Below are 25,000 nucleotides of genomic sequence, written 5' to 3' on the forward strand. Positions count from 1 at the left end.
CTGTGAAAATTAACATCATAAGCACATAAAAAGAAATCTTGGGCTGTTTGCCTTGCTGGCTGGAATTTATGAATATTAAAGATTTAGGCTCAGTTCACACTTGTGCAGGCCGTGTGGCCTGCATTTTCTCTGGCTCGGCAGGCCATTTATTTGAATGGGCTTCTGTGCCCACATTTCCCACAGAAATGCATGCACCTTTTTAAAAGTGCAGCAGCAGGTAAACCACATGGTCTTTTTGAACATGCGATTTAACTGCTGTTCCTGCACCCGCAAAAGCGCTGCAGGCTGAGATGCGTAGGGGTGCCATTCAGAATGAATGAACAGGTGCGATTCCTGCCCTCACAACCAGCCCGCAGACTGCAGCTAAGTGTGAACCTTTACTTACTGTATATGCAAGTATCACTTCCAGCTGAAAGCCCTTTAAAGCAGTAGTAAACCACATTAAAAAAAATAAACAAAAATAGGCACCGGGCAGTTTAAGTCATAATGTGCTAGTATGCATTGCATACTAGCACATGATGACAGAGTTACCTGAAAATGAAGTGCGCAAGAGTCGCTGTTTATGGCATGGCTCTGAAGGAATAGCACGGGTAAACTGTACCTTCAGAGCGAATGCGTCAGTGATGTCACCGGCTGTATCTAAAGTAAAAATTTCCTAAGCAGAGCATGTTTAGGAGATATTTACTGTACCAATAGGTAAAAAATCATACATGGAAGTTTACTCCCACTTTAAGATGAAAACAATGTTTGTTTTGTTGTTTATGGGATCTGCATCAATTTGGCTACTAAAACTTTACATTTTTTTTTTTTTTTTTACTTCTATCTTTATCTTATTTTGAGATTTTTTTTTCAAGCTCTGCAGTCAAACATTCCTTTTAGCAGTACCTGAGATGTGCTATTATGTTAAAGCTTTATTTCCTCAAGGTTTAAGCATTCTTGAATGGGAAACTATACATTATGAATCCATTTTACTTTACAATGTTTCAAATTTCCAGATTTTTAAAAACGTTTTATTTTTTTACAATACTCTTTATTTTATGGGGTTACTATAGAGACAGCATAACAGCTATTTCTTTTCAAACTATCTCTTTAACATAAGCTGGATACACACTATACAACTTTTTGTTCGATTTCCTTTAGATTTACCTTCAACTATGAAGTGCAAGGGCCTGCCAGATTGCATACAAAGTGCAAGTGTTTAGGTTTGACCTCATATTATATGGTTTTGGTAAATCTAAAGGAAAACATACAAAGAAAATTGTATAGTGTGTATTCAGCTTTAAAGCGGAGTTCAACCCATTATAATAAGTTGAGATGTACGTAATCCCCTTTAAATATGCTTTTACCAATGTAAACTATTTTTTTTTTTGTAAGGAAATACACTTTTTCTTATTTATTGATCTGCACTTCCGGATCCTGCTGCCTACAGGCTCCTGGGACAGCGGCGTCATGTATCCCAGCGGCCTCTCAGTCAGCGCGCACTGAAAGCATTACATCCCATAGAGCTCACTGAGAGGAGGCGGAGGCGGGGCGGAGCGCGGACTGAATGCAATACATCCCTGAGAACCGCTGGTGCCGGTCTGGAAATAACGCAAGATTTTGTCTCTAGGCAAATCGCAAGGCCTGCTGGGATACATGACGCCACTATCCCAGGAGCCCTTGCGAATCGCTGAGTCACGAAATGGCCTATAGGCAGCAAGACCCGGAAGTGCGGATGAATAAAGAAAAAGAAAACGATATTTCCTTACAGAAAAGAAAAAAAAATTGTTTGCATTAGTAAAAGCATATTTAAAGGGGATTACGTACATCTCAACTTAATAAATGGGTGGAACTCCGCTTTAAGCTGTTTATGAAGTCATACAGGACAGGAGAGAAGATGGGGGTGAGACACTTTTCTGCTTCATTGTGTAAACTGAGCTTCAGCCATTGAGCTCTATAAACAAAAAACATTTTTGGTTAAGCAGTTAAAATGGAATTGAACCTAAAAGCAAAAAATTATTATATTGCATGTATCCAAATTTTTAGATGGTATGGCCATTTTTTAGGCTTTATTTCTTCTATTATCTGGTGATCCAGCCAGTAAGTCTGTTATTTTTCAAAAGAAGCTTTCTAGTGGAATGTATCAGTTACAGAGACGGGGCAAACCACTTAACAATGACAGGGGTACTTATAATCAGTTTTTATTTATTTATGTAAGACCTTTATGTGTGTTACTGGCTAGATCACCAGGTGATAATAGTGGGCAGAAAAGCCAAAGAAAAGAAAACTGATGCAGCCACCAGATCTAATGATTGGTAAACTGCATTTTTTGGTTTTGGGTTTAAAGCAGAGTTCCACTCAAAAGTGGAACTTCCGCTTTAAGTGGTCCCAAACCCCTGACAGGCCACATTTGGCATGTCATTTTTTTGGGGGGGGGGGGGAAGCGGGTACTTAGTTTTGACAGGTACTCACTCACACTTCCGCTCGGGTCGCCTAGGCAGCTTGGGCGGAAGTTCTCCTCTCCCCCTCCCTCCCTGTAATCTTCTGGGACACGTCACAGGTTCCAGAACATTGCCTGACCATTCACGACGCGCAGACGCGACTCGCGCATGCGCAGTGCGCACCCGGGTGTGAAGCCGCAAGCTGTCACAGCCGGGTGCCCACACGGCGCCCCGGGGAGAAGACGGAGAGAACTGGGGCTCCCGCCGGCTGCATCGCTGGACCGTTAGACAGGTGAGTGTGTGTTAATTAAAAGTCAGCAGATAACACTTTTTGTAGCTGCTGACTTTTAATAAACACAAAAGCCAGTGGAACTCCGCTTTAATGATATTAATGTTGTCAACATGTAAAAGAAACCTGGAGCTTTTTTAACTGGCTGGAAATCATTAATATGCAATACGTACTGTATATGAAATATTTTATGTTTACCTGGCATGGTATCAATTTATACAATATACTAAACATTGCCTTTGAGGATATATAAAAAAATACATTTTTAGCCTTTATTTCTGGCTTTCCATTAGCTGAAAGCTTTTATGAAGATGCTGCTCCTTTATTCCTTTTTTACTTGGCCTAATAGTAGCTTTGGATCTAGCATTGCATTAAAATGCTTCGATTTTTTTGAAGGATGGAGTAAAAATAAACAAAATAAGCTGGCAGAGTTCTAATGGAGCATACCTAAATAAAAAGTCATGCCATTCTAACGAATACAAATGCTGAGCATACTTGATATAAAAGGGAAACAATAACTACGAATCTTCTCTGTTTTCTAGTGTAACGGGGGTCCCTTTCAGAGGTAAAACTAGTCCAAAAATACAGACATTCCAGGGATGAGGCTAGAAAATTTCTGAATTCTTACTAAAGCAAAAGGGGATGCATGGAAACGTCACATTCTGTCCAATATCCATTAGTGTTAAAAGTATAGAAACATCTATTGGGTTTTATTGAGACTGTGTTTGGGGAAAATAGGATTTGGAAAATGAAACATATAGCTATTTAATGGTACAACAACACTAAAACAACCCTAATCTACTCAGCACTTTATTTCCTTTATAAAATTACCAAAGTATTTACATTGCCACAATTACACTGGCTAAAATGCATTGTCAAAGAGACACTGGGGGAGATTTACTAAAAGCGGTGCACCCAAAATCTGGTGCAGCTGTGCATAGTAATCAGCTTCTAGTTTTTAACCCCCGTTCACATTGGGCCGATTTGACATGCAATTTGAAATGTCAAATGGCATGCCAAATCAGAGCCTATCACCGGCAATGGCACCGACTTTATGGCGCCGCACGGTTTCCCAAAAGTAGTTCCTGCAATACTTATGGCGACTTCCGTGGCGATTTCAATTGACATCTGTGCATGAACCCACACAGATGTATGTCATATCGCCCCTGAACTCGCCCTGAAATGCAGGTTTGAAATTGTGCGATTTCAGCTGAGTGATAACACCAAATTTAACACACCTGCTCCCCATTCACACCTGAGACCTTGTAACACCAACGAGTCACATGACACATGAAAGTGGTTATTACTGCAGCCACTGACACCAATGTTGATGGTTATTATTGGGCTGACTTTCACTAATGATGGGAGTAACTACTGCAGCAGCTGACATCAATGAAAGTGGTTATTACTGCAGCCACTGACACCAATGAAAGTGGTTATTAACACAGCCACTGACACCTAAGCTTGGGGTTATTACGGCTCTCGCAGACACTAATGCTATAAGGTATTATTGTGGCAACAGATACGAATGCTAGGAGTTATTAGTACTGCCACCACTGCTGGGAGTTACTATTGGACTAAGGACACCATCTATAGGGCTAATTGTACTCCCTCTTTCTTTTCAGTGCACATTGCGATACAAAGAAAACATTTCAGCAGTACTAAGCCCCGGTTCACACTTGTGCGAGTGCGGGGTTCGCATGTTATGTCGGAGCGCACTGCTCCTTCATTACATGCGATCGGCTGTGCGGTGCGAGTTTAGCCATACACTTTGTATGGCTAAATTCGCACCGCAGCCGCAGCAAACACGCACAGGGACCCTTTTTGGAAGCCGCATCAGGATCGGATCGCACAGCGGTTCACACTTGTGCGATCCGATCCTGTGCGAACTGCACGATCGCACTGCGATATGCGATCAAACTGGGGGTGTCGTTAAGATTACATTGACACCCCCAGCGTATCGCATATGGCAGTGTGAACTGCCGGGGGTGCGTGTGCGATGCGGAAACAGGCTGCGGATTCGCAGCCTTCCCGCACTCGCATAAGTGTAAACCGGGGCTGAAAGTTTGGTGTATTACAGCCCACTATTTTTAACTTGATACAGTGTATCTCAATGCATGAAAGCATGCTTATGTGTGGCCCTTTGGGAGTGCTGGGGCTGCACATAAGTTGCTCTATAATTTTCAAGTTGACCACCACTGCTCTAGATGTTTATTTGTACTCAACTGGCAGCTCCTCCTGATACTGATCTATGTATGAATTGGGGAGAGGGGGACTGGGGCACAGTTTGTCATCTCCAAACTGGGCATGTGCCAACCCAGCACTGCTTCTTAGGCACAACTAACATTTTTAGATGTTCCCTATAACATAGCAAAACTTCACCTTTTAAGTTTAAGTCCACTTTAAGCAATCAACAAATATCTTATTTTCTGTAACAATAAAACATATTTTGCACCTTCAAAAAAGAAAAAAAAATCAATTTTATTTTAGGCTGTAAAATTTCAAAATGTAGAAATGTCTAATGAGGAAAAAGGGGTAGGATACTTATAGAAAATCTCCGTACACATTTAATGTAGAAGTTCTAAAACATGGGCGGGCGGTGAACTGACAGGGCCTTAGACAAGCAAAAACATGTTCATAAATTGTAATAGTGACATATATCTGTTAGTTGGTAATAACTGATGGGATAAATTGTACTTTCTCCTTTTTTAAGAAAAGATGAGTGACACGACTTTAAAAGGAGGAGGAAATGCGTGCATTATTATTATTATGATGGTTTGTGTGGTTATCAGAACATGCACAGACATTGCTACAATGTGTTTAAAAGCCCAAACTAACAGATCCATATGTTGGGATAAACCATAGGATAAACCACTATATAATTAACTTACAGAACATCAAAAGAATTATAGCTGAATAAAACACACTGTGCCCAATATGGGTGTGTTTCTGTTTGACACTAACTTATAACAGGTTCCTCATTTAGCCAGATGTTCATGTTGGAGGCTAGACATCATCTATTCTAAAGACTTATCATGATCCAACTAACATCGTACATACAGTATACTGTATATAAATATTCATTTATATATGTAAGGTGTATTTTGGATTCCCATCCACTTTTAGTAGTTTTTTTTTTGTGTTGTTATGAGCAACTTTATTAGTCTAATAAAGTTCAAAGCCATAAAATATGAAAATAAAAAAGGCTAAAAACAACATAAAGATGGATGGGAGTAGACTGTAATACTGGCTGATTAGAGTTAGCTTTCCTTTGAGTATTATGCATCTTTACGCTTTCAATATATATATATATCTTAACCCCCTATAATTGGTGCTCCATTGATTTTATACTGTACGACCCCTTATTGCCCTTACGCACTCCCTCCTCGTTTGGTCACATTCGGGTCCCCTGTGTCTGCCCCTGGACTGGTATACCAGAGACCAAAAGGTTGTCGCCAAATGTAAGCTATGCAGTTATATAACACAAATTTAAGCGATACCATGTGAATAATAATTTAATGCCTAATTTATGTTTATTTGTTTCAAGATAATAGTGTTTGTACACGAATAAACGGTCGTAAAGAAGCTACAACCTAAGTGAAACACGTTGACCGCCAAACTGGACAAGAGTATCTGGACAATATGTACAAGTGACAGACTTTGGATACTTTTGGTTACTCTTGTTCTGTGTTTTCTCTGAGAGCCGGTTCACACTACCGCGACCAGAAAGTCGCCCCATGAAGGAGCAACTTTTTAGCGTGACTTTGAAGAGACTTGTTTCGAGACTTGGAAGAGACTTGTGCACTACTTTGAAGAGACTTAAATGATAGGCGACTTTGTCTGTGGGGAATGCCTGGCTAATCTTTTTCTTCTTCCTGCAAAGTCTGATAACAAGTTGCTTGAAAATAGATGAGGATCCGACTTAGGAGCGACTCCCATTGAAGTCTATGTGCACAAGTCGAATAGAGGTCGCCTTGAAGTAGTACGTCGGAGCGACTTCAGTAGTGCATATTAAGACGGCTCTCATTCATTTACATTGAATTTGTGATGACAAGAGACTTGGGGCGACTTGAGGGCACACAAGTCGTGTCCCAAGTCGAAGTAGCGTGAACCGGCTCTGAGAGTATACTTCAATGGGGATGCCCCCTTTGCTGTGGCTCTTTGTGAAGCCTTGTTTTTACCATTTTTAACATTTTGTGAAATATAATATATTTTTTATACATACTGTATATACATGTATGTGTCGCATGTTAAAGTCCACCATTACCCACATGGATGGATAAAGACGTTTCATCACTCTTTAAGCAACCCCCTCTTAGTAAAAAACAGATATTGATAATTGTTTATTCTGCTCTTTACTATTTTGTTTAGATTTATTTAATGAGGCTCATATGTACAGGCATTTAATAAAATATTTTCTTTGTAAGGGTTCTTTTCTTTTTTTAACCTTTTCTGATGGCAGAGCAAAACCTAGATCAGCCAGGGCCGGATTAAGAGCATCATGGGCTTGGTGCTGAGGATTTTGAAGGGCCTTAAGGGCCGTGCCTTGGCATGCACCCAGAGGAGGAAGGGTGCAGCCATGCATGCCTAATTCCACATGGGATGCTGTCTCTGAAGCCCATAAACACATCCATGCATCGGCAACTGTCCCTCCTTGTCCGGCCTTCGTGCTGTGTGGGGAGGTTCTGAGGGAGCTGCCTGGGGAAGCGAGCATAGAAGCCAGACTTCTGTGTTTACAAGTGACAGAAGAGCGGTAACAGTGAATATGGCCAACCTGGGGCCTATATAAAGGTAGGGGCCTGGAGCTGCAGCTCCAATAGCCCCTACGTTAATCTGGCCCTGAGATCAGCCAAAGCAAAGGGCTGGCATTTTCACAGATAACCCAGATACAACTTCTTGAGGGCACTTTGTGGGTGATTATTAAATATTCTCATTGACTTGCATTTTCAGAACTGACGCACCTAAGAGGCCAAAAAACTTTCCAGCAGACATCTCTGCCAAGTCATACTGGCACTTGTATTTAGAAGCAGGGACTCCTACATTCCAAATATTGACACAAACATTTTTTGACTTTGGCAAAGCTCAATAAATGCTGGAAAATGATGTCAGCGTGTATATGAGCCCTAACGGAGTGCTAAGTGCAATAACTTTAGATTTATTTTACTTTATAGAAACCAACCAGACTGCAGTTTATTTTACAGATCAGTAGGTAGAAAAATGTGTATCAATAGCCAAACTTTTTTTGTAGTTTTTGGATAGTGTGGGGAAGAATTAGAACTGCCACTGTAAGCTCCGTTGGAGAGATTTCTTCACTGTCTGTTTGCAAAAAGTTTGTCCTCAGGACAGGAATCAAGGGGAAATCTGTCTATCAAAACACCTAAAAAAAAGTATAAATGATGTTTTACATTAAGTAGGGGAATGCTGGAATCTCTGTCAGCTTTTTATTGTTGTATATTTCCCTGTTGCATGTTTTCCTTCACTTCCTGTATAATAAATTGTTTTCCCCAGAACAGAAAATGAGGGGATAGCTCTCTAAAGAAGACCTGGATAGCAGGTTAGAAAGTTAGAACCTGACAAGGGTTCCAAACTTTCCAATTCCACCCACAACTACTGTATATAAAAAAAAAAGTTTTGGGTAAACTCACTTTAAGAAAAAAGCGACATCATTATCATACTGAGATTAGAAATTGAATAAAAAGAAAACATCACTGATTACATTATTATAACATCAATACTTTGACCCTCCTAAAGTAATGGTAATTTTCAAAACATTTTTGGCAAAGAAAAAATTCACATAGCTTAGTAAATTGCAAAGTTGTGTGGACTTCATTTATCTCATCCTGTGCAAGCATAAATTCTGTTTTTCATTTTCTTTAAAATAACTGATTATTCTTTGCTTAATTCATTTTCACTTTTTTTTAACCTCATTTACTAAGATGAGAATTGTGAAAATTCACCTTAAATGTGAACATGCCATACTCCTTAAGTAAATAACCCCACTATTAACCACTTCTGGACCGGAAGATTTTCCCCCTTAATGACCAGGCCATTTTTTTGCGATTCGGCAATGTGTTATTTTAATGGACAATTGCACGATTGTGCGACGCTGTACCCAAATAAAATTGTTCTCCTTTTTTTCCCCACAAATAGAGCTTTCTTTTGGAGGTATTTGATCACCTTTGATTTTTATTTTTTGTGTTTTAAACAAAAAAAAGAGCGACAATTCTGAAAAAAAAAAATATATATATTTTTCACTTTCTGCTATATAACACCCCCCCCCCCCAAAAAAAAAAATCGCATTTATTCATCATTTTAGGCCAATTTGTATTCTGCTACATATTTGTGGTAAAAAAAATCCCAATAAGCGTATTTTTTGTTTGCGCAAAAGTTATCGCCTCTACAAACTAGGGAATGATTTATGTCATTTTTTTTTTTTTTACCAGTAATGGTGGCGATCAGCAATTATTAGCGGGACTGCGACATTGCGACAGACAGATCGGACACCTAACTGACATTTTTGACACTTTTAGGCGACCAATGAAATAACTACAGTAATCAGTGCTAAAAATATGCACTGTTACTGTAATAATGACACTGGAAGGGAACAGGTTAACCCAGGGACGATCAAAGGATTAGGTGTGAGCCTAGGGGGTGTTTTTTAAGTGTGTGTGTGGGAGGGCTTATGGAATCAATACACAGACCTGTGTTTATAAATAGAAGGAGCACAAGAGCTCTGCATTGATAACAGAGAGAACAACGGTCTGCTGTGTTTACAACAGCAGACCGCTGTTCTCTCTTCATGGGGAGCGATCGCGGGTGCCCAGCGGCAATCGCGACCGCCGACCCCGTGGATTGGCTTCCCCGCTGGCGAGTGGGTGTGCACGACCCCAGGATCGCTCCCGCAGACCGCTGTACAGGTACGACGATTCGCAAGAACCTGCTGACCTGCCACTGTATAACCGGCGGTTGGTCGGCAAGTGGTTAAGCAGTTAAGCCCAAGTATAAATTAGTGATGTAGAGATCTCTGTAGTTTAATACATAAAAAATATTACATTTAATACATTTATAAATGAATAAAAATAAGGTATAATAATAATAGTTTGTTGCTAATATCGCAAAGCTTAGCTTGTGGATATCCTGCTTAACTGAATTAAAGTAACTGAAAAACTGAAAACTGAAACTAAAGGCAAAACATTTTTTTTTTTTTTTTTTGATATAGTAATGGAGGGTTATAGCCCCTGCCGGATTGTTTTTGTCATCTGTGTTCTATTGGGGAGATTTACCTTCACTTCTTGTCCCATAGCCAAAACAGGAAGTGAGAGGAAATCCCTGCAAATTAAGGGAATCCCTTTGGGGACCCCAGGTCACCAGACCTAGTTTCCCCGTAGGCAGACTTCCCCTCTATTACTCTTCTGGAGACAACCAAACATTTGGGTTTTCTTTTGCTTTCACTTTCAATGATAATGGTAAACGGGACACAGAGAGGGTGACTCTCCCCAGTGGGGACGAAGACAGCAATAGAAACTGACAGATGTTCTAATCCTTCCCTACTCTATCTACTGTATATTATTCTGTGCCATATTATATCTCTTTCTAAGAATTAGGCTCCATGTACACGGGACGCTGGAAATGGCCGTTTAGGAGCAGTTGGGCGTTTTTTTCAGAAGCCCCTGAACCCATCTACATTTTATCTTATCTGTCCATGTACACAGGGTCGTTTACAGTCATTTGCAGGCAGTTGTGTTCAGGGACTGTTTTTAGAACGCAATTATTTGCGTTCGAACGTGTGTTTCCCGGCGTTTCAAAGGCACAAACGCGTCCAAACGCGTCTGAACGCGTCTGAACGCGTCCGAACGCGATGACCCGCGTTTAGCGTTCGCGTTTTTCCATTTTAATGGGGAATAATTTTTTTGACCTCTAAGAACGCTTCTAAACGCAAACATCCGCAAACGCCGCTGAACGCCTGCTAAACGCGGGTACAAACGCGACTGAACGGACGTTTCAAACGTCCTAAAAATTCCAGCATTCAAAGGGACTTTTAACAACGTCCCGTGTACATGGAGCCTTACAGTGGGTGATACTTGGCTTCTCAGGCTCAGATTGGGGCAGCTGAGAAGGCTTGAATATGGACAACGTAAGAGATTTAGCTAGTGTTTAGCAAATACATACGACAAATGGCAGGATGGCATTTAGAGCAACCCAGAACATCTTTTCCATTGAGCTTGTAATTGGTGTCAAATATTTGTGAAATACAGAGGCATAATGTAGTAACCTGAAGCCACTCAATCACCAGATGTTACTTATATTAAGATGCCAGGAATTCAGGACTGGTAGTACTGTGATGGTCCTCTGACTCCTGAGTATGATGTGGCATCAGGCTGGAAGAAAACATCACATACCTTTCTAAAATTGCTTGGAAAAAGGCACCTCCAAGTTTTTTCTGTAGGTTACCTAAACTACCATTGCTCAAATGGGCAAACTAATCCACAGAAAAGTATTCTGGCCTTCTCAAGCCTAGTGCCAGCAACTATAATATCTTTACAAGGTGAGTTTGGCTCCATTCACACGGGCTTTCCATTTTTCAGTTTTTCCTCCATCCCTTGAGGGATGAAAAACAGACATCAATGCATCTCTATGGAAAATCGGATGATCGCCTATTTACATCCATATCCGTCAACATTCATTTTTTTCATAGAGATGCACTGATGTCCATTTTTCATCCGTCAACAGAGAGATGAAAAACTGACAAACAGAATGCTTGTGTGAAAGGGACCTAAAGGCCCGTACACACGTAGGCCACCGACCGATCGGCCGATTGTCGGCTTGTTAGTATGATGCTTCCGACAACCGACTGCGACTTTTTCGGCCAAACAGAATCTGGCGTGCAGACTTTAAAATTTTTGTTGGCCGTCACAAGAACGGCCGATTGTTCGCCAGTCAGTACAGAATTCGGCCGACAGACAGCAGATTAGCAAGACTGGGCATGCTCAGAGAAGAAAAAAATCACGGAAAGTTAACCATCACATGACATCACTTCTGCAGTCGGCTGTTGTTGGCCGACAAAATTCTGTGCAGTCTTTAGCACTTTTCAACCGACAGGACAGCACCGGACAAAAGACGGCCGATCGTTCGGCCGACATTCGGTACGTGTGTACGGGGCTTAAGGAAGCAATGACTATAGCAAAGGGAGGGTGAGTAAATAATCATTGCATGGGACTTGTCATTGCCCCTCTTCCCATCCTTGGCCTCATACCAGCCATTTGGGTTTCCCAACTTTCTATGGTTACAAGGTTGTCCGATGCTGACGGAGGGGTTTCTTTATTTTTATAATAGCACTTACCCTTTATGCTGCATTTTTTTTAGAGTGTATGTATAGCCAAAGCTTTTATTTCTAAGTAGGGAAGGGTTAAAACCTTCAGGGCTGGCTCACAGCAGCTGTGGTGGGACTGCATTGGGCAGCTATTCCAGCACAGTCCTACCGTGTGGACAAGGCAAAATGCTTTATGTCCTATGTGCAAGGTTCACACCACTGCAATGGACATGATGCACTGAAAAAGAGTACTGCATGCATTACTTATTTTAGCGCAGTGCAGTGCGAGTCAATCCACTGGCCAGCCACCGCGTAGCAGCCTATTGGACTTCACAAGATGTCTGTGTGACATCTCAATAAGGTTTGTTAAAAGAAAAAAAAGGAAACAATGTGATCTGCCAAGCTCAGGGCATCATCAGCTGGATCCCACCGCACACCAGCTGCTGTGCTGTACAGTGATATCCATACCTGGAATTCCTCTTTAATTAGTCCCTAATGGTTGCACGCTTTCACAGGTGGCAGGCTTTTGTCACTTGATTCAATATGTACTATCTCAAGTGAACTACAGAGGGCAATGTTGATAAGCAGGAAATATTTATTGCATTTTACAGCTACTCAGGATATAAGGATGCAAGCAACCAAATGGATTTAGGGAGTGAGACAGTCATCTATACATTATAAATACGAGGAAAAAGCAAGCTGTATCCCCTGAGAACAGCTACAGTATATAGGAATGTTTTACTGTAGTGCAACTTCATGTTCTTATATTGTATAACTTCATATTCTCTTAGATGACAACGTGATATGTACTTATTAATAGTAACCTGCAGACACATGAACTTCAGAACCTCTCTAATTAATATGAAATGATATTTTGCTTGAAATGTTGCTGTCCTTATCTTTACTGCAATGATATCATACTCTGGCACCAATGCTATGCAGGTTGCAGATAAATCTCTAGCAATAACTTATGGATTAATTAAAGTGCGGTTATATCATCATGCTCCTAGATATAATGGGAATGAATCAGATTACAGTATTTGTACTATAGTCAAATAGGTTAAACAAAATCTGGGTGCTTTCAATTGGTTACATTGTTCTGCACCTCCTTGCTGAATAATCCAGATGGTAAAACATCAAAATTAGAGGTATGAGTTGAATCATTTTTTCAGCCATAAAAAAAGACATTCTAAAAAAATTTGCTATGTTGGTAAATGCAGTCTCGGCATAACTTAAATTAGAACTATAGGCAAAACTTTATTTTTTAAATTTTGGATTTCTTTTTGCGATCTGTGCCCTTCCCTTCACTTCCTGTCCCATAGCCAAACAGAAAGTGGGAGGAAATCCCTGCAAATGAAGGGAATTCTTTGAGGACCACCAGAACTAGTGTCCCCATTGGAAGATTTCCCCTCTATTACTTTTCTGGGGACAAGCCAAAATTTTGGGGTTTTCTTTTACTTTCACTTTCAATGGTAAACAGGACAAAGAGAGAGGGTGAATCTCCCTACTAAGGGCACAGACAGCAATAGAAAATGACAAGTGTTCTAGTCCAATTATTATAATATAATACATATATAATGTAATAATTTTACCCATTTTTAAAACTCAACCAAACCAAAAATGTATCTTAGTCTACGTATTTCAGTCAGTTCCTCATCTTTTCACATCCTTATATTTTTATTGCGTTGTTCATTGAGAGCATGATTCAAATAATGCAATAAATGTGTATACAGAGTTTTATAATCCTCTTAGCCAACAATCTTTTTTAAATACATTTTTTTATGTAACTGGCCCTGTATATGTGGATTTTTCATCTAGACTAGAATGACATTGCTCCCAGCTGAATTATATGCCATGCATAACATATACAGCACATGTACTGCACCATCAGGGGGCCAGCTGCAAGACCCAGGAAGAGACAACTGAATCCTGATGACATAAAAAAGGATGATAGCAGCAAAAGAGGGGATTGAAAAAAAAAATGAATAGGGGGTGAAATTTCTCTATTACAATCTTATGCAAAGTTTAAGCAGCATTGTATCTATTCTTACTCCAATTGTTGTAATAGTGAATTATCCCTTGCTGAGACCTATTCCTGGCCTGTATAAGCAGATGCAATCACCACGGACAATCGTTATCAGATAGCTTGAACTCACCAGACACAATTTCTTTCCATCCACATAGGTTTTATTGCAAGCAGTAGGTATAGCAGACAACAAAATGTAGCAGATGATTGAAGGATGGCATCTGCAGGTCAAAACATGATAATGTGCTCCTGGATGCGAGCAGATTGTATAAAGGCCTAGACAGATGTGACCATCTCTATTTCCACAAGCATAAAGAAGCAGGAACAGGAAATACATCATAAATGGGAGGGGACAGGAAGGAACACAGAAGGAAAAGGCAAGTGCAACAACCAAAATAACCACAAGATGGCAGTATAATGACCAAATATATAGACATTACCATAACTATGATGTATAAAATATCTTACATATTGGTGTAACAGCACAGTATCCCTTGAAAATAATATCAAACTTGGATTTGTCCCCTTCAAATCAAAACTATCAATATCTTCTGATAAAACATTATGGTAAGATAAATATACAACCAAGTCCTCTGCAGTAGCTTGCAGCATTTTTCAATATCATACAAGCACAAACATAAGTAGATGAGAGATACACTTACTAGATCTTCATGTCTATATTCCTTTGACTGCTTCCCTGTACCATGCAACTATTAATGACCTCTTCAGACTCTTCACCTGTGAAAGCTGCAAGGCGGATACTGGATTCTAAAACTGAAACAGAAAGCCATCTCTTAATATGTTGGATACAAATAGTAATAGAATGACATTACTTTTACACTGTATTTTTAAAGTATATCTAAAGTATTTTTTTCAGATACTGATGAATGAATTGCCTGGTCGGGTTTGTATTGCCATCTTAGGTCCCTACTAGGGAGATTTACCCCCCGTGACCAGTGGAAAACACAAAATTACTGTGTACAATTGTTACCATTTCCTATTCTATCCAAGACAAAATAAAAAAAGTTTTTTAGATAAATGCTTATGTAAATCTATGCCTGGAAAAGAGATCAGCTTGAAGAAAAAAAAATCATCAATGTATGTTAGTGTTTGAAACCTAAGTATAGTTTGTAATTATAAACATGGGAGAAGCCATCCTTGTGCATCATGTATGAAAGCTCTGTTATAGTTGTGTCTTGCTGATCCACTTATCCCACTGCAGGTTTACCAGACAGGGTATTTCTGAATTAAAGCTGCATTGGCTCACGCTGACTGAAACCTTAGAAGGAGCCAGAATTTAAAAAAAGGATCAGTCAATGTGATAAGTCATTTACTTGTGAGTGTATTTTTCACCTTGAGCTACTGAGCTCTGTAAACAACTGACTTTTTATATAAGGCTTCAAGTAGATGGAGGAAAATGTGCAAAGAAAGCTAAAGCTAGACAAAAAAAATATTGTTTCTTAATCGTGATGCTAATAAATAAAGAAAATATATGCAAAACCACATCACATTTAGTTTAAAGTTCAATTCCTTTAAGTATTATATGTACATCCAAACTGGCACAAAACTCAATACTAAACAAATTTCACAAATCAGTAACCCATTACTGATATAAAATAAAAAGTAGCAGTTTTATCATTGCCTGATCTGGATGATAACTCTTTGTGTATCAAGGTCACTCAGCGCAAAATAATAACAGCAATTAATACATTTCATTATCTGTAAAGGCAAGCATGATTTCAGACTCAAGTCATAAAAACATACATGTGGATGAAAGCTGAAGGCTCTGCATTGACCTCACACTGACTAAAACCTCAGAAGGAGCCAGAATCTGATAAGGGATCAGTCACTGTGATAAGTCATTCACTTGTGAGTGTACTTTTCACCTTGAGCTACTGAGCTCTGTAAACAATTGACTTTTTATATGAGGCTTCAAGTAGACAGAGGAAAACGTGAAAAGAAAGCTAAAGCTAGACGGAAAAAAAAAATTGTTTCTTTGTCGTGATGCTAATAAAGAAAATATATGCAAAACCACATCACATTTAGTTTAAAGTTCACTTCCTCTAAGTATTATATGTACATCCAAACTGGCACAAAACTCAATACTAATAACATTTCAGAAATCAGTAACCCATTACTAATATAAGAATAAAAAGTAGCAGTTTTATCATTGTCTGATCTGAATGAAAGATGAAGGCTCCGTATTGGCTCACACTTGGGATCAGTCACTGTGATAAGTCTTTCACTTGTGAGTGTACATTTCACCTTGAGCTACTGAGCTCTGTAAACAACGGACTATTTCTTTGAGGTTTAAAGTAGACAGAGGGAAACATGTGAAAAGAAGGCTAAAGCTGGACTAAAAACATATTGTTTGTTTGTAATGATGCTAATAAATATAGAAAATATATACAAAACCATAATACAATTACCGTATTTTTCACAGTATAAGACGCACTTTTTCTTCCCCAAAACTGGGGGGGAAAAGTTGGTGCGTCTTATACGGCAAATGAACATTTTTCTCTGCTGCCTGTGCTGAGTCCTGTGGGGGCGGTGCCAATGGGGGCGGTGCCGGTGCGTGCGTCAGTCACGCACCGTCACAGCCCGATCTCCTTCTCGCCGGACCGAGAAAGCCACCAAAAGAGCCGCCGAGAGAGCCGCTGTCAAAGAACGAAGACAGAAGAGGACGAGAGGAGCAGCGTCGTGGACGGTTCCAGGAATCCCGCCGCCGTCAGAAGAAGAGGACGAGAGGAGCAGCGCAGGCAGCCCAGGAGAGCAGGTAAGTTAGCCGACCTGTGCCATGCCTGTACCACCACCTGTGCCATGCCTGTACCACCACCTGTGCCATGCCTAAACCACCACCTGTGCCATGCTTAAACCACCACCTGTGCCATGCCTAAACCACCACCTGTGCCATGCCTAAATCACCACCTGTGCCATGCTTAAACCACCACCTGTGCCATGCCTAAACCACCACCTGTACCATGCCACCTGTGCCATGCTTAAACCACCACCTGTGCCATGCCTAAACCACCACCTGTGCCATGCCTAAACCACCACCTAGGTCATGCCTAAACCACCACCTGTGCCAAGCCTAAACCACCACCTGTGCCAAGCCTAAACCACCACCTGTGCCATCCCTAAACCACCACCTGTGCCATGCCTAAACCACCACCTGTGCCAAGCCTAAACCACCACCTGTGCCATGCCTAAACCACCACCTGTGCCATGCCTAAACCACCACCTGTGCCATGCCTAAAACATCACCTGTGCCATGCCTAAACCACCACCTGTGCCATGCCTAAACCACCACCTGTGCCATGCCTAAACCACCACCTGTGCCATGCCTGTACCCTCACCTGTGCCATGCCTGTACCCACACCTGTGCCATGATTGGGTGCGTCTTATATGCAGGTGCGTCTTATACGGCGAAAAATACGGTAGTTTAAAGTTTAATTCCTCTGAGTACTATATGTGCATCCAAGCTGGCACAAAACACAATGCTAATACAATTTCAGAAATGAGTAACCCATTACTGAAATTAAATAAAAAGTAGCAGTTTTATCATTGTCTGATCTGGATGATAACTCTTTGTCTATCAAGGTCACTCAGCGCAAAAGAATAACAGCAATTAATACATTTCAGTATCTGTAAAGGCAAGCACGATTTCAGACTCAAGTCGTAAAAACATACATGTGGATGATTTTTTATCATTAAAGCGGATTGTGCACCTAAATTTACAAAAAAAAAAAACACCAGTGGGGGAAAAGTTAGAGAATATATTTACCTTTCCCCTGACTACTGCCTAAGGCTCCTAGGCGAGGATGATGTCATTCTACTTCTGGCAGGACCCATCAAACATTGAGTAGCCCAAATCTCACTAAAAGGACAATCTTACACTGTTCTGCAGCATATTATTATGAGATTTGGAGTGATGTATGAAAAAATATACCAAGGTATATTCCCCGCGCCAAGGAGTGTTTTAGCAATTATAATAAAGTGTATGGTGCAGCAGCATCTATAGAGTAAGAAGGTAAATGAAAAATTAGCCTTAATAGTAAGGTCAGCTAAAGCGCTTGCTGATGCTGAATGTAACCCTAGTGGTTGGTGAAATCAAGTAATGGTAAACTGAACTATGAAAATAGGCAAATAATATATGACAAGTAATAAATGTCCTATTTTACAACAGTGACTTTTACAAATTAATCAATATATAGTAATAATAAACATATAGTGAATGATCAAATATGAATAAATCAAGTCCGAAGTAAGTGACTGTTGTGCCCAAACAGTTCAAATAATAAAGTCCTTGAGTGATTATGTTTATCCAGTAGGTTCAAAAGTGCAGGTGCTCAAAAGTGGGTATCCATAAATTCTGTGACATCGATTTGTTCCACTCTCTGAGGACGTCACAGGAAGTGACGAAATGCGTTAGATTGGAACGCATAGCGTAATTACGTCACGTCAGGTGGAACGCAAGCCGGGAGCTCCGCTCGCCACTCTGTAGAGAGGACGTGCAGCTTACTAGCTAACCGCTGACAGCCGTTTTTTATTACCTGCAAGCGCTGTAGCTGGCCTCACTATTAAGGCTAATTTTTCATGAGATTTGGAGTACTTAGCATTCCCCGAGATTGTGTTGTCAGGACGGTGATTTCAACCCCTGCTTTAGGGAAGCCAGGGAAGGGAGAGCATATTATCCAAACTTTTTCCCTACTGGTGTTTTTTTCTTTTTCTTTATATTGCGTTTCTGCAAAAGAAAGGAAGCACATATAGTATAAAAAGAAGATCATGAAGAGTACCAGGGGAGGGAGACAGAAAAGTATGGTTATCTTTCAGAACGTTTACAGTTTGTACTCCATAAACCCATAATGTGAACACGTGACCAGGGGTATAGACAGCAAATTATTTACATTTGCATGATAAGCAGCTGCATTTACACCTGAGTGTCACCATTTACAGGTGATTTTTGAGCGGTTTTTTTCCTATATTTTGGGATTTTTTTAGGTGTGTTTGAGCATTTTGTTTTAACTAATATAGAACTAGTGACTAGGAGGAGGACAGGGTTGTTTAGGCTTCAAAAACACACATTTTCAGATGTTTTTCAAGCTCTTCCTTTGACGTCTATGAGACCAAAAATCCACCCGTTCTGCTTTAAAAGTAGAAAAAGAGCAACAGGAGCCCAAGTGCTCATATGTGAACAGGCACAAATCTCAAGCACGGGATTTTCTTACGATTGTGAATCAGGCGAAATGGTAGTTTTAAAAAAATCTCCTCTTCATTCCAAGCAAATAAGAACTGTGGAATAGCCAGGCCAACTTTGATTTAAGTCACTGTCTAATGGCCATATACACTCACCAGCAACTTTTTTAGGTACACCTTGCTATTACCGGGTTGGACTCACTTTTGCCTTCAGAACTGCCTTAACTCTTTGTGACATAGAGCTAACAAGGTGTTGGAAACATTCCTCAGAGATTTTGGTCCATATTGACATGATAGCATCACGCAGTTGCTGCAGATTTGTCGCCTGCACATCCATGATGCGAATCTCTCCACCACATCCCAAAGGTGCTCTATTGGATTGAGATCTGGTGACTGTGGAGGTCATTGGAGTGCAGCAAATTCATTGTCATGTTCAGGAAACCAGTTTGAGATGGTTTGAGCTTTGTGACATGGTGCATTATCCTGCTGGAAGTAGCCATCAAAAGATGGGTACAATGTAGTCTTAAAGGAATGGACATGGTCAGCAACAATACTCAAGTAGGCTGTGGCAATTTAAACAATGCTCAATTGGTACTAAGGGCCCAAAGTGTACCAAGAAAATATTCCCCACACCATTATACCACCACCACCAGCCTGAACCGTTGATATAAGGCAGGATGGATCCATGCTTTCATGTTGTTTACACCAAATTCTGACCCTACCATCTGAATGTCGCATCTGAAATCGAGACTCGTCAGACCAGGCAACGTTTTCCAATCTTCCAAGTTTTCTCTGATTACCATAAATCTGTATATGCATTATGATAAAACTGTTTTGTGATTATTATGTTTACAAATTTTTTTCTTTTCCTTTGTTAGTATAATATTATTGTAAATCCTCTACACCTACCCTTCCCTGAAGAAGCCCATCAGGCGAAATGCATTGGACACCCTTACCTTGCGCCACTATAGGGCATTCCTTTATGTACCGGTATGGGGCGGGGTGTGGGTAGGTTATATTGGGAGGTCCACATATGATTTATGTCTTTATGTGTCTAGTATTGTCTGTTTACTGTACGTGTTGTATAGTATTTTAATGGATGTACTCTAATTAAAGCTTTGTCAATTTTACAACTTTTGTGTGATTTCTGTCTCAAGGCGGTTGATCCAGCACCGATATAGCCCTTTGCTCTAGATATTGTTTTTTTTATGTCCAATTTTGGTGAGCCTGTGTTAGTTGTAGCCTCAATTTCCTGTTCTTTGCTGACAGGAGTTACACCCAGTGTGGTCTTCTGCTGCTATAGCCAAACTGCTTTAGGGCTGTGTTGTGTGTTCAGAGATGGTATTCTACATACCTTGGTTGTAATGAGTGCTTTTTTTTGAGTTACTGTTGCCTTTCTATCATCTCAAACCCATTCTTCTCTGACCTCTGACATCAACGAGGTATTTTCGTCCACACAACTTCCGCTCACTGGATATTTTCTAATTTTCAGACCATTCTCTGTAAACCCTTGAGATAGTTGTGCATGGAAATCCCAGTAGATCAGCAGTTTTTGAAATACTCAGACCAGCTCGGCTGGCACCAACAACCATGCCATGTTCAAAGTCACCTAAATCCTGCATTCTGATGCTCGGTTTGAACTTTAGCAAGTCATCTTCATCACGCCTAGATGTCTAAATGGATTGAGTTGCTACCAAATGATTGGCTGATTAGCAATTTGTGTTACCAAACAATTGAACAGGTGTACCTAATAAAGTGGCCGTGAGTGTATATAAAGATTTCTCTAATTCAGCCTATAGATTCTCCCATCCATGCAAAAATGTGGATGGATAAATCTTTCTCTGACAGCTTTTGTATTCAGCAGATCTCAGGTGCAATGTCAGGCTCCTGTAGAGTCTCAGTATAGCTGTCTGGCCATACCTACCATACGGGCAGACTGTTACTTGAAAGCAGGACGATCAATGAACTATAAGAGCACTCACCAGCACCCTCAAAGTTCATTGAGAACTACAAGCTGTCTGCCACGGTGGCAGACAATAGTTATAGTTCGTGTATTCACAGATCACAGTGAATGAATGATGTGGCTCTGTGGGCAGAGCCCTGCATGGCCACGCTCTTTTTAAATTATCACAGGGGGTCCAGAGAGAAGATCCCCACATCTGAGGGGCCAAGCAGCTGCTCTTTGGTAGGATGGTACACCCTTAATTCGGGTGTAACATGTCACATGTTACCAAAGGTGAACTTATCCTTTTAAAAGCTTCTTACCACCCTTAAAAAACATATTTCTGAAAAAGAAATGAACAGAATTGAAACCATTTTTGCTTTAAACATTAACCTAGCAACAGGAAAAGTACTACTTTTTATGTTACCCTGCATGTGATTGAGTGTTGGAAGGGAAGCCATGTTCATTTCACTTTATAAAGTCATACCCCAATGCGTACTGAATGCCATAGGTTTAGTCCAGCGGACAATGGCGAATCAGAAGCCATACTGCTTCACCCTACAGGAGGGTGGCATACTTTGACAAAAGGATGCCGCTGAATAGCTGCATCACACAAAAAAACATCCAAGGTAGAGCATTTACAGAACAGAAATGCCGCCTTCAGTTACAGCAGTTTTCGGGAATATTGAGCAAGATGAAGAAACTAAAACCGCTAAAATACAGTCTGTGTAACTTTTTGTTAATTCATGGCTGACAAGTTGCCACTTTTCTCTGTGGCTATACTTTAATCTCCATACATTTCTTTCAATAAAATGATAAATGACAGCAAGTTACAATCAGTCTAACCAGAGAAAATAAATGATTCCATGAATCAACAAAGTTTTTAGACAGTCTGGCCTTGACACAATATCAGCAGCTCCATTCCTCTATTACAAGCAACTTTCCTTTCCTACTGAATGACAATTACAATTAGTCATTGCTAAACTCAGCCAATCTTCTAGGTAAAATCATTCTTTTCATGTATTTACAGACAGAGTACATAAAGAAAATAATGCAACTATTCATATATAGGAAATACACATCTGCTAAGTAATATATTAGTCCATTGCTCTTCACGAAATAGATACAAGCTGATAGAAGCCACATAAGTCCAAGAAAAGTTGGAGTTCAATGGGGCTTTTTTTTTTTTTATCCATGTGATTAGAGCCAGAGGCTCTAATAGGCTAAAAAAGAGAAATAAATAAATACATGAAGAGGGTGGGCTCGGGGCGCAGAGCACTGTGCCCTGAGCCCACGCAGTTGTGTGACAATAGCAAATGAATATTCGCTATTGTCACATGGATCCTCCTCCTGGCCAATCAGGAAGTGGGTCCTGAGACCAGTTTCCTGATTGGCCGAAAGGAGAAACCATGCCATTGGGAATGGAGGAGGAGGAAGGAGACACAGAAGACTAAGGGGGAAGAAGCCGCCGTGGCCACCGCCGTTTCCTGCTGCTGATGTCCAGGCAGGGTGAGTGAGCCCGGGGGTCCTGCTGTGGTTCTGGGGGGGGGGGGTATGGTGTGCGGCCTGGTGTGGTCCCAGGGAGGTATGGTGCGATCCGTCTGCCGCCCCCCCCCCCCCCCCTGGCCCATGGAGCACCAGCACCCACTGCTCCCGAGCCTCTCTCATCCTTTGGAATTCCCTACCCCAATCTGTCAGACTATCTCCAACTCTATCCACTTTTCTCTTAAAAACTTTTCTCTTCAGAGAAGCCTATTCTGGCTCCACCTAACAGCTGTACTTTCAACTTCTTCATCATCTCATCCCCCTCAGCTATTACCTTTTGTATCACTTGACCCTCTCTCTTATATTGTAAGCTCTAATGAGCAGGGCCCTCTGATTTCTCCTGTATTTAATTGTATATTGTAACTGTACTGTCTGCCCCAAACTTGTAAAGCTCTGCACAAACTGTACATGTATTATACATGTAAATCATGCATAATAATAATAATAATGCATTATACTGCATTTGTTTTTCCAAGCTTCAATTATGTTTATGATACACTGCAGTGTGCTGCAACCTGTCATGTTTTATTTTTTTGACGCACACCAATGTAACACATCAATGTACACTGAGACCATAGAAAGTAAGGCTGCTTTGCTTTAGGACACTCTTGGGCAATGCAGCTCAAGACTGGTGGTGTGAAAGGTTGCAGGTGCGATGCGGGAACATCATATATTCGCAGGGTTCCCGCATCGCAGAAATGTGAACCGGGACTGAAGAGGAATGTCTGTCCAACGTTACTATATTTTTATTGTTTTATTATTTGTTTAGGCCTTCAATCATACTACTTTACTTCCAAAGCAAATACAACTGAAGAAATCAGGGTTAAAAAAAAAGTATGTAGCGTATAAATTGTGGCAATAACTTTCAATCATCTCCAGGTCACTGCCTAGGTGCACTCAACGATGATGAAATATTAGTAGCAGGGATTCCAGACACTCCAAGGACCTTGTTTTTTATAGCAGTTTTAAAAGAAGAATTCTATTTTGTTCCCCAACTCTCCATAGCATAGTCCATTTTTTTTTGGATGGTCACATGACTCAAAGAGTCCTTGGTGTTGGTGGTCCTTACTGCTGGATAGGATGGTGATTACATTATTATGCGTGAGCGCTGTTTTTTGCAGCATTTTCCCAGGAGCCTAGACTGTTTGATGATCCCCCCCCCCCTCCACTTCAGGTGCTGGTCCTAAAGGGAGCATATCCCATTCCACACATCCACAACCACGCCAAGCTCAGGCCATACACTGTAAATGTCAACTGTATCTCATAGAAAAGTTCTGACTTAAGCTGAGTCCCTGCCCATTGGCCATGCCCTCATAATGCGTTTCACTCGGATTGGGTTTAATCTTAGAGGTCAGACAGTCTGGGCTCACATGAAGTAGATTGAATGATGTTGGATGTCATTCAACCTGGAAGAGAAACCAGGAATAGTAAAGAACACAGAACGCAATGCTGAATGCTGAAACACCTATTTTTTTAACAGGTGTAGAAAAAAGCCTGACAAAAATGTAGAGCTGGGCTTTATAGAAATGCCAGCATGTGTATGTCTGCTGTTTTCTATCTTAGATTAAAGTAAAAATCCAGTTTTGTTGAAAGAAAATGCAACCCCTTCTATTTGAACTACATGTTAAACATTGCAAGAATTTTAGAAACCTCACTGCTTATATATAAGAGTCTGCCTTTAGGATATTTACGTGGTCTATTTAAGTGTTAAAATAGGAAAAGTTGCATCAGCACATCCTTTTACATGTATATGGAGTGAAAGCATTTCACAAAGGATCAAAATCCTATAGCAGAGGATGCCTAATAATTTGATGTCTTTGTGCAGTGAGTGACCCACCTGAATGATGAGTAATGGAGCGAAATATCTAGAAACTCTTGTACTCAGGATCCTTTTTCAAGCACTAAAAGTAAGAGAATTTTGCAATTCTTTCCGCTTTTAAAGCCTAAGTTTCGACAAAATTAAGAAAAAAAATCAGCACAACGATCTACACATGGAGAAGTCAGACCTTTCATTCATCTGCTATAGTACAATTTCAATCAATGGAAAAGAAGCGTGGAAAGGGCAGGCATAATCAGCACTCTTGATGACTGCCCATCAGAGGCCTGTTGGTTCCATTAACCCCTCACTGCACCAGATTACCAGGATTACATCCTTGGCGGTGGGGGAATCGATGAAGGATTTTAATGAATGCAAGCCAGCAGCACAGGAGGCACATTGGATTATTAGTAAGTAATGTCCTTTGTGATGATATTTTTCCTTTATTTGGACCAC

General features: G+C 40.6%; 1 protein-coding gene across 1 annotated transcript in view; it reads right to left on the reverse strand.

Moving 5' to 3' along the window:
• The window catches only part of THRB (thyroid hormone receptor beta), a gene marked incomplete at its 5' end in the record, with an annotated part of 542,677 nt that overhangs the window by 336,950 nt on the left and 180,727 nt on the right, over positions 1-25,000 (reverse strand). Inside the window, one exon of the mRNA XM_082258824.1 lies at positions 14,708-14,819. The remainder of the gene's footprint in view (positions 1-14,707; positions 14,820-25,000) is intronic.

The sequence above is a fragment of the Pelophylax lessonae genome (assembly GCF_965119305.1).
Source record: "Pelophylax lessonae genome assembly, chromosome: 5".
Classification (NCBI taxonomy): domain Eukaryota; kingdom Metazoa; phylum Chordata; class Amphibia; order Anura; family Ranidae; genus Pelophylax; species Pelophylax lessonae.